The following is a 13685-nucleotide window of genomic DNA, read 5'->3' on the forward strand; positions in this document are numbered from 1 at the left end:
CATTCCTGAGATTGCTTTGATACATGAAAGGACATCCTCGGAGTCCCCGCCTCAGGCCCGCTCCCACACATAGCTACAGTAGAAGTCCCCACCCCACCCACAGTAGGAGATGGCTATCACACAGCTGGACATCCCGCCGATTCCCGGAATGTGTGCGACTGGTCGGGTCTCATGGGGTGGGGGCCTTGATCAACTGTAACTCCTTTGAAGAGGGGTGATTCCTTACAGTGGGAGCAATAAACTGCATCCGCAGGGCTAGGTGATGGCCTGGGATCGGCTCAGACAATCGGGCACAGAGGAAGGGGGTTATCAAAAGGGTGTGTGACCATGTAAGGGATGAAGGGAGGTGTTGGTCAGGCACGGGATGTGGTTCCAAGGCAGAGTCGCGCAGGAGGAGAGGTTTTATGGCCCGTGCATGAGAGAGCGGGGGTGGTCAGCGCGTGGGGGGATGTTCGCAGCGCCAGAGGGACGCGCTGGCGATCGGCAATGAGCAGGGAGAGAGGCCATGGTGCCTAAAATGGCTGCCGTGTGTTTTTGCGTGCGGTGCTGGGGAAGAGGCAAGATGGCGCAGATAATGTTCAGTTACGAATTAAATTTCGACAGTCCTCCCTTTCAACGTATCTTGCCAGCTTGTCAGTTCGGATCTATCCCCATAATATTACGTATTTCTACCTCATACAGAGCTTTCATACGTTCGGCTTCAAAGTCCAGAGTCTTAGGGCAGATACAGTTTGCAAAAAGTGAACACAGAGGTGGCAAGCATTGAATACCCAGGCAGCATTCACATAGTATCACGATTGGTATTAGGATAAACGTAAACAACCTCCACCCCCAGTTTTTCATAGTGTCCCAGAACCAGCTCCCAAGCGACCATCCTTCTTGTTCCTGATGAACCTCTGAGGAAAGTCTGTGGAGGTGTTCAATTGCTTTGTAGACTGAGGGTGAGTTATCCGGTACGTAGGTACAACAGCTGGATCCAATGATGCGGCATGCTCCTCCACGGTCAGCCAGAACCACATCTAGAACGAGGCGGTTCTGAAGAGCCACCAGCCGGACGGCCTGAAGCTCGGCGGTGTTGTTGATGAGGATGCCAGCTGTAATGTTCATTGTTGTCTCAACTGCCTGGGTCAAGTGACGGATGGCACGGCTGTTCGCCATCGGACCCCAAAGTGGAACAAGTCCCTTTACTGCATCCAGGGACTGTGCTCCGGTGGAGTCGGCTTGCTCAATGTCCCTTGCACGCTTCTGCTGGTGGTGGTTTGCTGGAGCCACATACGTCGGAGGAAGGATAAAAGCGATGTAACAGGTGCCCCCCCAGCCTTTTGGAAGCCAGGTGTAGGCCTTAGTACCACAGACGAAGTACATGTTTGGGGAGGTAACAAAAGAGGGTGGATCAACTGAGTCTAGTGTTCGGGTGATGTGGCAGGAACTGTGGCCCACCAACTGCGTTCCCAGGCTTTTGATGCATACAAGGCCTGAGACGTTGACGACAGACAGGGCCACTGTCAGGGTGGCAGCTGTTCGTTTCCGGAGGTAAGAGAAGGTGGGTCTGGCTGGATTGTTGAACACCTGCATTTCAACTCGTTCTTTGGCAGGGATGTCCATATGAAAAGAGGCGTTTGACGTCAGAGGGCAAAAGGGAGCAGAAGTTCTTCCTGTTTTGTTCAGCCAGAACCCATGATAGAAGTGTGACACAGTTTTGCTGGAAGTGGCATTATCCTTGTAACTCTCTTGTAAGAGGATCAACCAAGCGAGGCAGGAACCATGGACAGAGAAAGGCGAAGGGATGAAAGGGATAGAGTGTCCAGTGGCATGTGGTAGCAATCCACAGATCCAGCAATTCGTGGCATTAGCGGCAAGATTGTGTTGGTGTAGCAACTGCACAAAAGAGTTATTCCAGAACTCCTTACGCCTTTCTCGGAGTTGAGGTGAAAGTGAGATCAGATGGTGTTCTTTCATGGTGGTAGGCTGAGCAGTGGTTAGCAAAGTCTTATGAGCGGGTGCGCTCTCTTCCACCATCCAGAAGGTGGCCATGAGGAGGAGGCAAAAGAGAAGGGCGATGAAAAGTGCAATAGTCTTTGAGCTGTGCATTTTGTCAGTCTTTGGGTCTTTGTAGTGGATCTTCGGACGTCCGATTGCTTCCATCATCTTCGTATCGGGCGCTTCCATCATCTTCAAAGGACTCGGTAGCGGGCAGAACCACAGACTTCGTTTAGCTTCTCTCCTGGAGGCCTTTGTTGTGTTTAGGCTACCGCTCTGAGATTTAACTTAGTCAGTGGTCTGCTTAGCCGAAATTCCCTCCTTTCGACGCAGATTATACCCTTCTTTGGATGGCACAGTGGGATCGGGAAATTTTGCCAATTCAAGTGTCTCTGTATCAGGGTAACAGCTCAGGGATGGTCGGTCTTTGTCCAGGAGCTCCTCTTGGGTGGTGACGTTTTCAGTTGTCGTCAGAGTCGAGGATATCTTCTTGCAGTGATGTGCATGCAGCCAGTTACGCTTCCCCTCCACTCGAAGAGCTGTTCGGGTGGTGATCAAGACTTGCCAGGGGCCCGTCCACCGGGGCTCCAGACTCTTTGCGCGCTGGAAATTTCACACTAGGACGAAATCACCGGGTTGGATGTCGTGTCCGGGGCCCCTGGAAGCATCGGGGATGGCCTGCAGCACCTGTTGATGGATAACAGACAGAGTTTTAGTCAAATTATACAAATAGTCAGACATGAGGACGTCCGGGACGTCGTGAATGGATGTCGGTTTCGGTGCAGTCCAGAGGTTCATGGGTCGCCCGAAGACGACCTCGTAGGGGGTTAAGTGGTGTTTGGTAGGGGTGGAACGCATTGACAGCAATGCCAGTGGGAGAGCATCTGGCCATTTCAGTCCCGTGGTGGCTACTATTTTTGCTAGTTTGAGCTTCAGTGTGGCATTGTGTCGCTCAACCAAGCCTGCAGATTGGGGGTGGAAGACCGCATGAAACTTTTGCTTTACACCCAACCCCTTTAAGATGAGTTGGACAAAGGCCGTAACGAGGGAAGAATTCCTTCAGTAGTACCTTTGCGGTAGTCATGGCAGTGTTGTCGCGAGTTGGATAGGCCTCCACCCACTTGCTAAATGCGCACACAACAACAAGCACGTATTTCAGGCTTTGGCACCTTTCTAATTGGTTGTAGTCCATTTGAAGGACTTCAAAGGGATGGTTAGGGACCCCAAATCCTCCCCGGGGTGCAACAGTTCCTTTCCCAGGGTTGTGTTGCAGACATATTAGACATTGTTGAACCAGGCGTTTAGCTGAGTCTGGGATCCTGTCATTGTGCCAAACTTTGGAGATGAGTTCGATCATGGGGGCAGATCCTATGTGTGCGGGGGAGTGTGCCATGGTCAGTATGGGAACCAGGTACGAGTCGGGTAGCAACCATTTGTTCGTGTCTTTAGTCCGCCAGCAGCCTTCATCGTCTTTCAATCCCACCCATGCCCATTCAGTCAATTTGTGTGGTGAGCTGGCCAATTGGATGTCCCTAATGGTTTCCCTAGCATCCTTCCATTCTCCAGCTTGTGACCTAGTCACGTACATGCGTGTCGTCGTCCTATTCTCAGCTGTGGTTCGGGCAGTGATGTCAGCCAGCGCATTTCCCTGTCCAATAATGTCCGTCACCCTTTTGTGTGCCTGGCATTTGATCACAGCTAGCCGTTTGGGGAGGAGGACTGCTTCGGTCAGAGCGGAGACTAGATCTCCATGCAGGATGGGTGTGCCATGAGAAGTCAGGAATCCCCTCTCCTTCCACAAGAGCCCAAAATGATGAACCACCCCGAAGGCATACTGGCTGTCTGTGTAAATGTTTGCGGTCGTCCCTGCTGCTAGAATGCACGCTCGTGTGAGAGCAATCAGTTCTGCCGCCTGTGTGGATCACTGTGTGATGCGGGCTGTCTCAATTACCGTTCGGGCCGTGGTGACTGCATAGGCAGCTGAGGTGGTGCCATCGGGGAGCTTGATGCAAGAGCCGTCTACCCATAGCTCTCCGTCAGGGTCTGGGAAGGCAGTGTCTCGGAGGTCAACCCTACTCCTAGTCTGTTCGTCCGTGAGGGTCACACAGTCATGTATAGGGGACACATTGGGATCAGTGTCAGGGAGAGATAACAGAGTGGCTGGGTTCAGAGTGGTACATCGTTTCAGTGTGATGTGGGGTGCAAGCAGAGTCAGTTCGTAACCAGTCAGTCGTGCGCTAGTCAGGTGTTGAGTCTTAGTCTGGTTCAGGAGGGTGTCAACCGCATGGGGTACTAACACTGTGAGGGAGTTTGAAAGTACGATCCCCTCACTTTGTCGGATAGAGACAGCAGCGGCGGCTACTGCTCGAAGGCAGGCAGGCAAAGCTCTGGCTAAGGGGTCAAGAGTGGCGGAGAAGTAGGCACAAGGGCGTTGCTTGGGGCCTATGGATTGAGTTAGAACAGACAACGCGCATCCCTCCCTTTCGTGGGTGAAGAGGGAGAAAGGCTTAGTGTAGTCTGGGGTTCCTAGGACTGGTGCGGAGCAAAGGGCATCTCGCAATTCTTTGAAGGAGGATTGGCATTCGGGGGTCCAGGGGAGTGGGAAGGGGACATCTTTAGCCAGCAGAGGTTTTACGATAAGGCTGAAGTTTGGCAACCACTGTCGACAGAAGGAGGTGAGGCCTACCAGAGAGCGAACTTGCTTCTGAGTTTTGGGAACAGGGGTTTCCAGAATGGTCTGAATTCGGTCAGGCGTAAGCTTCCTTCCGTCTTTGGACAGGAGGTGGCCTAGGTATGTCACTTGGGGTTGGCAGAATTGCAACTTCTTCCTGGAGACCTTGTGACCGTTCTCCGCAAGGAAGCGGAGGAGTTGGATGGTGGCTGTGACTGCAAGCGGAGTGGTGTCGGCCGCCAAAAGAATATCATCGACGTACTGTATTAACACCACTCCATCCGGTAGCTGGACAGCGTCCACCTGTCTCTTGAGGGCCTGGCTATAGATGCTGGGACTTTCAGTGTAGCCTTGGGGTGCTCTACAAAATCTGTACGAACGGGCTTTTAAGATGAAGCCAAAGAGGTAGCGGCTGTCTGGGTGGATGGGGATGGAGAAGAATGCGTTCTTTAGATCGATAACAGAAAAGGTGGTGGCAGTGGACGGAATCAGGGTCAGAATGGTGGTGATATCTGAGACTACGGGATACTGAGGCACAATCACTTTGTTAACCTCTCGTAGGTCAATGATGAAGCGGTACGCTTTCTCATCTCCCTCGCCTTGTTTCTTTACAATGGGTAGGATAGGGCTGTTACAAACATTACTAACTACTTCTTCTACCACTCCTGCATCGACTAGGTACTGGATAATCTTTACCAATGCCTTCTCATCCTCGGGCGATATCCGATACTGTGGAAGTTTTGGGAGCACTGCGTCCTGTCGAACAGTTATATGTACAGGGTCGATCATCATGCGTCCTACGTCTGAGTCAGTTTTGGCCCATAGGTACGAGGGTAAAGTGTCGAGTAGGGACAAGTCAGCATCGGTCATGGAGAACATACGTCGTGTGAGACAAGGCCCAAACAGATTTGGGTTATCATACAGTATGACTCGAACTCCGTCTGGGGAACACCTAATGGTAGCTCGGAAATGTTTTAGCAAGTCAAGACCCATAATGGCGTCGGGGGTGTTGGAGGAGAGCAGAAATGTCGTGTCAGTGGTGTTATTTTCCAAATCAAAGGAGATCGGTGTGGACAAGGGATTAGTGGAGGGCGTTCCATCAAAACCTATTGATGTTACATGTGAGCCACACAAGGGTGCCCTTGGAATCAGTCGTTTAGATAACGCACTACGTGTCGCCCCAGTATCTACCAAAAATGGAGACTTCGTGCCCAGGACCTTAGCGGTGACGTAAGGACCTTGCTGGTCAACACAGAGCTCGACTGGATCCCTCCCTTGCCCCTGGCGGTCCTATGCAAAGTCATGGGTGTTCTCGTAGTCAGACTGTTGGTACTGGTTCTGTCGGGGACGGTCAAATGTGTTTGGTCTACCTGGCCTGTCGTTGTTGGTGTCATTCGTGTGCCCTCGTCCCTGTCCTCTATTTCTGGGGCCATTCGTTACGTCTCTTGCTTCTCTATTCTTGTTCATTTCCAGAAGGACCGGGCACTGAGATTTCCAATGTCCGAATCCCTTTCAGAACGCACACTGATTCTCATCTAAGTCCGTACGTCCAGCATAGGGTGCGGGTGTATGGTCTCTAGGGGGTAGTTTTCTAGGAGCAGTCGGTTGATAATTTCCCTTGGAAGGTTCCCTTCCTATTGTCACCCCTTGCAACTGTGCGATCATTACTCTTTCCTTCAGGTCCTTTTTCTTTCTCTCGGACGCCCTATCGTTCTCGTTCTTTTGGTGTTCGTAGTACTGGGCCATCTGAAGGATAGCCGCGGGTTTGGAGGCCGCCCAACTACTCTCACTAGTCTGTAGTTTCTGAGAGACTTCCTGCGACAGACCCTTAACATAATTCTGGACAAAAAGGTGATGTCCGGTTGCAGTGGTCATGTCCTGGCCACTATAATCGGAAAACACTGTCTCGAATCGTGAGAAGTATTCCGATACATCTTCCTGGGGTTTCTGGCGGCAAGCCGTTACTATCGACCAGTCTACCTTCTTTTCTGGGATCAGGGTCTTTAATTTCTGGACGATCTTGTCTGGGAGTTCTAATATGGCCTTTAAGGGTTTCTGTCCAGGGTCTCGCTGTTTATCTATGGCATCGAGTTGGACCCAGGTGTATCCGAACGGCTCAAAGTGGTCGACTCTCCAGATTTGCTTCCACACATCAGCTGGCAGACATAACCCGAAAAACAAATCGATGTCCGCTAGGGTCATTATTGTTGAACCTAAGGCTGTACCCAGTTCAGTGTAAAAGGCAGTCGGGTTCTTTCTCAAATCGGGTAAGGACTTTCTGAAAGTCAGGATGTCTTGTCAGTCCCATGGCTGATAGACCCAGTTATACACAACCCTCCCCTTCGCATCTTGGTGGTTGATGTCATCGTGTGTTCCCTGACCTCGTGGGGGGACCCAGTAGGGAGCGGCTTCCTTGATGGGCATCATGGTATCAGTTTTTTCTGCCTGGGGTTCAGTCGCTACGGGGGTTTCTGTTTTGGCTTTCTGTCTTTGTTCTTTGAGGTGGCGGAAGACTTCAAGCGTACGCGTGAAGAGGTCCGTCACATCGCCCTCGCCCTCATCACCAATGTCAACTTTTCTATACAATGTCGCTAAGCTCTCAGGACCCTTATCCTGGTATCTATCCTCATAGGCATTTAGGGTGTGGTAACAAAACCGCACGACAAAGTGTCGTCTGTGGCTATCGGCATATGAATTATACATATCCGTCACATATTCCTCACTTTCCTTCCGTTCTACTAATGTTCTCACTACCTTATCAATTCCGGCTCGTTCACCTTTGGTCAGCCGATTCATTCTGGCGGAATCCTTCTTTCTAGTCTCAGGGTCATCTAATGTTACCGCTAAAGTTGTGTTCAGTACAAGGGGTTCGGCCGGCGCGGAGGCCGTGAGGACCGAGGCCCTGGCACTACTCTCGCTTGCGTTCGGGGATGGTGGGTGCTGTACTAAAGGTTGGGAGGGAGCGTATGGAGGGGGCATGTAGATAATTGGGGGGCCTAATAGCAAATCATCGTTCGCTCGTTGTTTGGAAGGTAACTCAGGGTAGAGCGTAGAGGGGGTCCTAACAGGGCACTGGCCTGATGTTTCAGACTCTTGTTTTAGTTTAGCTTCCTCTCTCTCTTTTATTTCTTCTTCTAACTTTCTAGCGGCATGGTGAGCTGCTTTTCGTAACTCTTTTTCTGCTTTCACTTCTTCTCTCTTTTTCCGTTGTGCTGCTTCTTTGCGCCACATGCCGATACTATCAAGCATGGTGGGCGTTGTTTTATTACTGCGAAGAGCTGTTTCTAGCGTTTCTATTTTACGATCATCAAAGGATCCTATCAGTGGCCACTGACTTTCGGGGTGCTTCTTTGTATATTTATGCCATAGTTTGCTATAAGCTACGGCGACTAGTCCATATTTAGTGAACATGTCCTTATTAGGGGTGCCTTCCAGTGGAGCTGGATGGTTCATCTCTAATAAGTGGTCCGGGCTGAACCAACTACCAATCAGTGGGGAGAAGATAGGCATGACAGACTAAGGGTGGACAAAGGTCCGCACTACCTATCCTTCACTACTTGCAAAGACTAGACAGAATATTTCTATTCTACTTTATTTGCAAACAGAGAATATCTCAAAAAGAACTATTCTTCAAACAATCAATGTTCAGACAATCAATCAGTGGGTAGATAAATAGGCACGGCAGATTACAAAGGGGGACAAAGGTCCGCGTTACCTACCCTTCACTATCTGCAAAGGAAGAGGGAGTATTTCTACTCTTCCCCGTTTGCAGGCAGCGAATATCTCAAAGAATAACCAAATAAGCAATACTAGTATTTTCAATCAATCAAACAATCGTTTCGCAATTCGTCGTGTTACACGACCTTACCCGGACCGCATGGACAGTTTCTCGTCTTCCGCTTCCAGCGCCCGATCGTCCTCTACTCTCCGTTATTGACGCGGCACTCCTGATGGTTCCCAGTCAGGACCGTAGATCACTCGAGAGAGGTCTGCTCGGAACCAGTGAAGTTCGGATGATCGGCTGCCAGACGAGGGTCTATCGGGCAGGAGCTCTTCCCGATCGTTGCAGTCGTTCACTCTGTCGTCAGGACCTCTCCCACTGGATCCACGTGTCGCTGATGGGCCCCACGTGGGGCGCCAATTGTAAAAAGGTTGGGCAGTTTCAGTCGATAACCTTTAAGTATTGCCCGGCGGTAATCGCCTTTCATACCATTCGATAATTATCAAACAAAGAGGCAGGCGCTGGAGACTGGAAGGCAGGAAACAAAGGTTTTATTCCGACGGAGCAGAACACGTCAGATCGGACAGCAAGGTATCGTTTCGAGGTGTTCTCTCTGCGTCTCTGAGACCTGGTCTCTTATACACAATTTTATTACTTTATTACAGGTTTATTATACATGGCACATTCCTGAGATTGCTTTGATACATGAAAGGACATCCTCGGAGTCCCCGCCTCAGGCCCGCTCCCACACATAGCTATAGTAGAAGTCCCCACCCCACCCACAGTAGGAGATGGCTATCACACAGCTGGACATCCCGCCGATTCCCGAAATGTGTGCGACTGGTCGGGTCTCATGGGGTGGGGGCCTTGATCAACTGTAACTCCTTTGAAGAGGGGTGATTCCTTACAGTGGGAGCAATAAACTGCATCCGCAGGGCTAGGTGATGGCCTGGGATCGGCTCAGACAATCGGGCACAGAGGAAGGGGGTTATCAAAAGGGTGTGTGACCATGTAAGGGATAAAGGGAGGGGTTGGTCAGGCACGGGATGTGGTTCCAAGGCAGAGTCGCGCAGGAGGAGAGGTTTTATGGCCCGTGCATGAGAGAGCAGGGGTGGTCAGCGCGTGGGGGGATGTTCGCAGCGCCAGAGGGACGCGCTGGCGATCGGCAATGAGCAGGGAGAGAGGCCATGGTGCCTAAAATGGCTGCCGTGTGTTTTTGCGTGCGGTGCTGGGGAAGAGGCAAGATGGCGCAGATAATGTTCAGTTACGAATTAAATTTCGACATAAAGACAAGAGATCCTCTTTCACTTTCGGGACCGCGTTGTGCTTGTTTTTCTGTTTCTCACTCTTCTGGTGCAATAGAGTGTAGCTCTATTTTGTTTTATTTTATTGAATTTACAACCTTTTTTCTTTATTTACATATTTCTTCTGTGTTTTCACTACCAGCTAGCCCATAGACACAAAGCATTGAATTTTTTGTTTTATTATTTAAATATTGGTTGGGTCTACATATACATATTCACAGATACTAATCAAGTGTCCTTAGTTGCTTTTCCTGAAGAAGGCATTTTTGTGCCAAAACGCGCGTAGAAAGAGAAATACATTTGTTGAAAGAAATTTGTTTCACCAAGCCACTGACCTTTATTTGATGATATCATTTTCTGTGTCTTTGACCTGTATCTTTACTTTGATGAAGTGAGTTATAAATTAGGAAACACAAGATATCAACAGTACATCATAACTTCGGTGTTATTGTTCTGTCTGTGTACCTTGTTTTATTGTGTAGAATGATTCCAGAGTGAATGTAGATATGACTGGAGTTTAAATGCTGTGCCACAATTTATTGAGATTGGGTTTTAGCCATATAAATTTCACGAATAGCTGCTATATTTTAATTATGTTTTTAACTTATTTTTGAGCCATCCAGGAGTAGAGGATATAATCTTGTTTGGGTCACTTGCCTGAGTCAACTCCTGGATGACGCTTTACCAATTCCATTACCTGTATGTTCCGTTTTGATGGTGCAATCTTGGGAGGTACTCTAGTTGTTTCTTTGATGCACCTAGGTGGGTATTCAAATAAGCTTCATGCAGGTCCAAAGGCAAGCCTGTCTGCATCCGGTCTACTACCATAGGTGTCAATTCACCAAAATGCCAGGGGTTACAGGAGAGCCCTTACATAACCACCCATTGACCAAAAGACATCAAAGGAAGTACCATCCAATGATCTTTGACTCTAAATCCTCTGAGGAAGTGATGTAACAACACATTAGCACTCAAAGTCAAAGGATCTTTATTCAACAAGTTAAGGAAATTAAAAAGAGCATAAAAACATGATACAAAGATAATGACAAAAATGCAAAATGTTAAAAACTAAAATTCATATACATAGCATACATTACACAAGCAAACGTAGCAGCTTTCTTCAATCAGAGCTCCTGATAACTAGCAGCTGGCCATACTAATCCATTCCAATGACTTTTTTTTCGCATTTGGTGGCTTTTCCCCAAATTACTGTAATAAAATACAGATAAAAACATGAACCATTACCAAATTTGATCAAAAATAACATGATCAAGATTACGTATCCATTGATTTCCTGGTTCTTATTGTGGATTATTTTTATAAACTGACCCTCAAACATATTTCTGGGGAATTCGATAATTGCAGTTGATACAAGGCTTCTCTGTATCTGCGGGACCTCATTTCCCATAGGAAGGGCTTAAGACAATGTGTACTCGCAAAGTTAAAAGAGCTACAAAAAACATAAAGTGCAACAGTGATTGACTTGTTATATTGCCACAGGGGCAAAGCTTGGCCTTCCACAATACCATAGACACAATGAAAACACAGTAGCCGCCAAATTGTTCCTGCTCAAAAATGAAAAAGAAGGGATCTCTCCCAATGTATAAGATCTAGGGACAGGTAGATAACAGGCTCTACTGAGGCTAAGACCCTATAATACGTCACCACTGAGGGTTTGGATAGTTCCATCCTTAGCTTATTTTCTTCGCAGTGTTCTAAGAAGTGTCACTTCACCCTAAGTTTATCCTTCTTATTAACACTCCTCGGGCCTGTGAGCAGGGAGGGCAGTCCCAATGCATGCAAGTTCTCATGGATAAAGTTCAGCCAAGCGACATGACAGCCCCCTGTCGACACTGAGGCAATCTGTGATAATGTCCCTGCAGAGTGACGCCTTTGGATTTGCCCACACACAAACCCATAACAGCAGGGGAGCCAAGTGAACCTTATCTGCAATGTAATCTTGTGTTAGCTTTGAGTGTATGATAAAAGTTAGAGGTGGGCAGGGGGAAGATGCAAAAACTTCCAACATATGCAATGCTCCTCAGCTTGGAGAAAGGAAGTATTGTGGAGACCCCATATCCTTGCCCCATACGCATTAGCACTCATTTGAGATAAGATGTTTATTCAAACACATTTTCAAAGTGTTGACAATAATGACAACCTGTTACATCTAGATTAAAAATGTCTATTTTCCAATCTCATATTTTTATTTTATCCTGAAGAATATCCATTGCACTGTTGTGTTTAAAGAGAACTTTGAGTTTAAGGCATCTCGTCACAGCTGGAAAGGCAGAAAACAGTGCCTATTGCAACACTTTTTACCTTCTGTTCTTGGAATTGCCTTTGGTGCCCCCAAGGCCTGGGGTTTGCAAGGAGCAAGGCAGGGGTCGCAGCAAGCCAGGGGTCACAGCTGCGACCCCTGGTGACCCTTAAATGATGTCTTTGACTGCAACCCTCAGGCAGAAATACTGCGATCTGCAGAAGGAGAGGGTGGGTAAGCCAAGCGTAAGTTATACCCCCGGGAATTATGTAATTTGACTTTCTTTGAAGAGACAGTGGTATCTCTGTAAAAGCACTTACAAATCTGGGTTTACTAACATTTATTTATCATTCTAGTAATTTCTTGCAACCCACTAGTTGTTAAGTGGGTGGTAAAGGACAAACTCACTGTCCACTTACCGAAAACCGTCAGGCTAACAAGAACTTTGCTGGCATTTTAATTAACAAAAGATAAGCTGTGTGTAATTGTCAGAATAGTTTTGAGAAATCTTGACCGTATATGTTTAACTAGGCCTTGGTTGAGAGAACAATGTAAGCAATGTTATAAAACTTGGGGCTTTGTTTAGTATTTGGATGACAGGATACTCGTCACAAACATGGCGTATGCCCTGTCCATCCTATTACAAATAAATTACAGTTAATGGCACTTTTAATATGGCGGATCGGATGTCTGGCATGTTTGTGACCAAAACTCAAAATACCACAATTAGTTCCTCCAGGTACCCAAATAGTTACTCCCAGTAGAGTGGGGAAACATGAGGAGGAGGAGGTTTAGTTGTGATCTGAGATACTTGAGATACTTGAGAGGACTGGGGGGCTGGGGAATGGGGGATTTAGCTGTGATTTCTAAAAGGTTTGTGGAATGTGTGAAGGTTGTGTTAGACATACACCCAGATTTTGAATTCTTTCAAGTTAGATTGATTGGTAGACACATAAAAAGTTGTATAACATGTACTTGTAGCCTTAGATGTCCTAACAGTTGTCCGAATGCATTGCTGTATGATTTGAATACCCACTTAAGTAACCTTACATCGGACTGATTTACAGTATGCTTTTCGGTCATTTGAATGTTCACTTTGATGTTCTTACTGACCTCATACAAATGAAATCTAAAGAAACTATTCCTGTGTTCACATTTAGTAGATTTGTTCCCAACCCATATAGCCTTATGCTGGATATTTTTGTAGTGACAATGGTCTTTCTAACTGTTCTTTTGCTCACTTTGCCACTGGATTCAAGCTAGCCTGGCTGATGACAGAAACCGGTCCCAGGATGCTTGATTGCGGTCCAGGGAAGACATGGCTTGGCAGTTCAGGCTGGACTGTTCCCATGAGGCACAGGGTCAGACTGATTTGCATATGGCCATGTCTGAACTGGGGTGGCGGAGTGAGCTAAAGAATGATGATGGATTAAACCCAGATCAGTTGACTGGGGGTGAGTGCTTGCAATGTTCAACACTCCATCCATCATCCCCTTTGGTTTTCCTTTCTAAGAACATGTCAGTCTTTGATGGATCTTAGGCTGGCCACTTTATTCTGGCGACAGAGTTGGGACCTCCAGGCATCATGAATCAGCACGCCTGGAAACCCAATGGTAAAAAGAGTTTATCCAACAACATTGTAGAGAACCCAATCAGATCAGTACAATGAACCATTTGGTCACTGCCAAAGAGGATATGGCTCAGTGGCAGAAAACTAGCTGTTGGCGCAGTTGATGACAGAGTAGTCAG

The sequence above is a fragment of the Triturus cristatus genome, chromosome 9, assembly GCF_964204655.1.
Source record: "Triturus cristatus chromosome 9, aTriCri1.1, whole genome shotgun sequence".
Classification (NCBI taxonomy): Eukaryota; Metazoa; Chordata; class Amphibia; order Caudata; family Salamandridae; genus Triturus; species Triturus cristatus.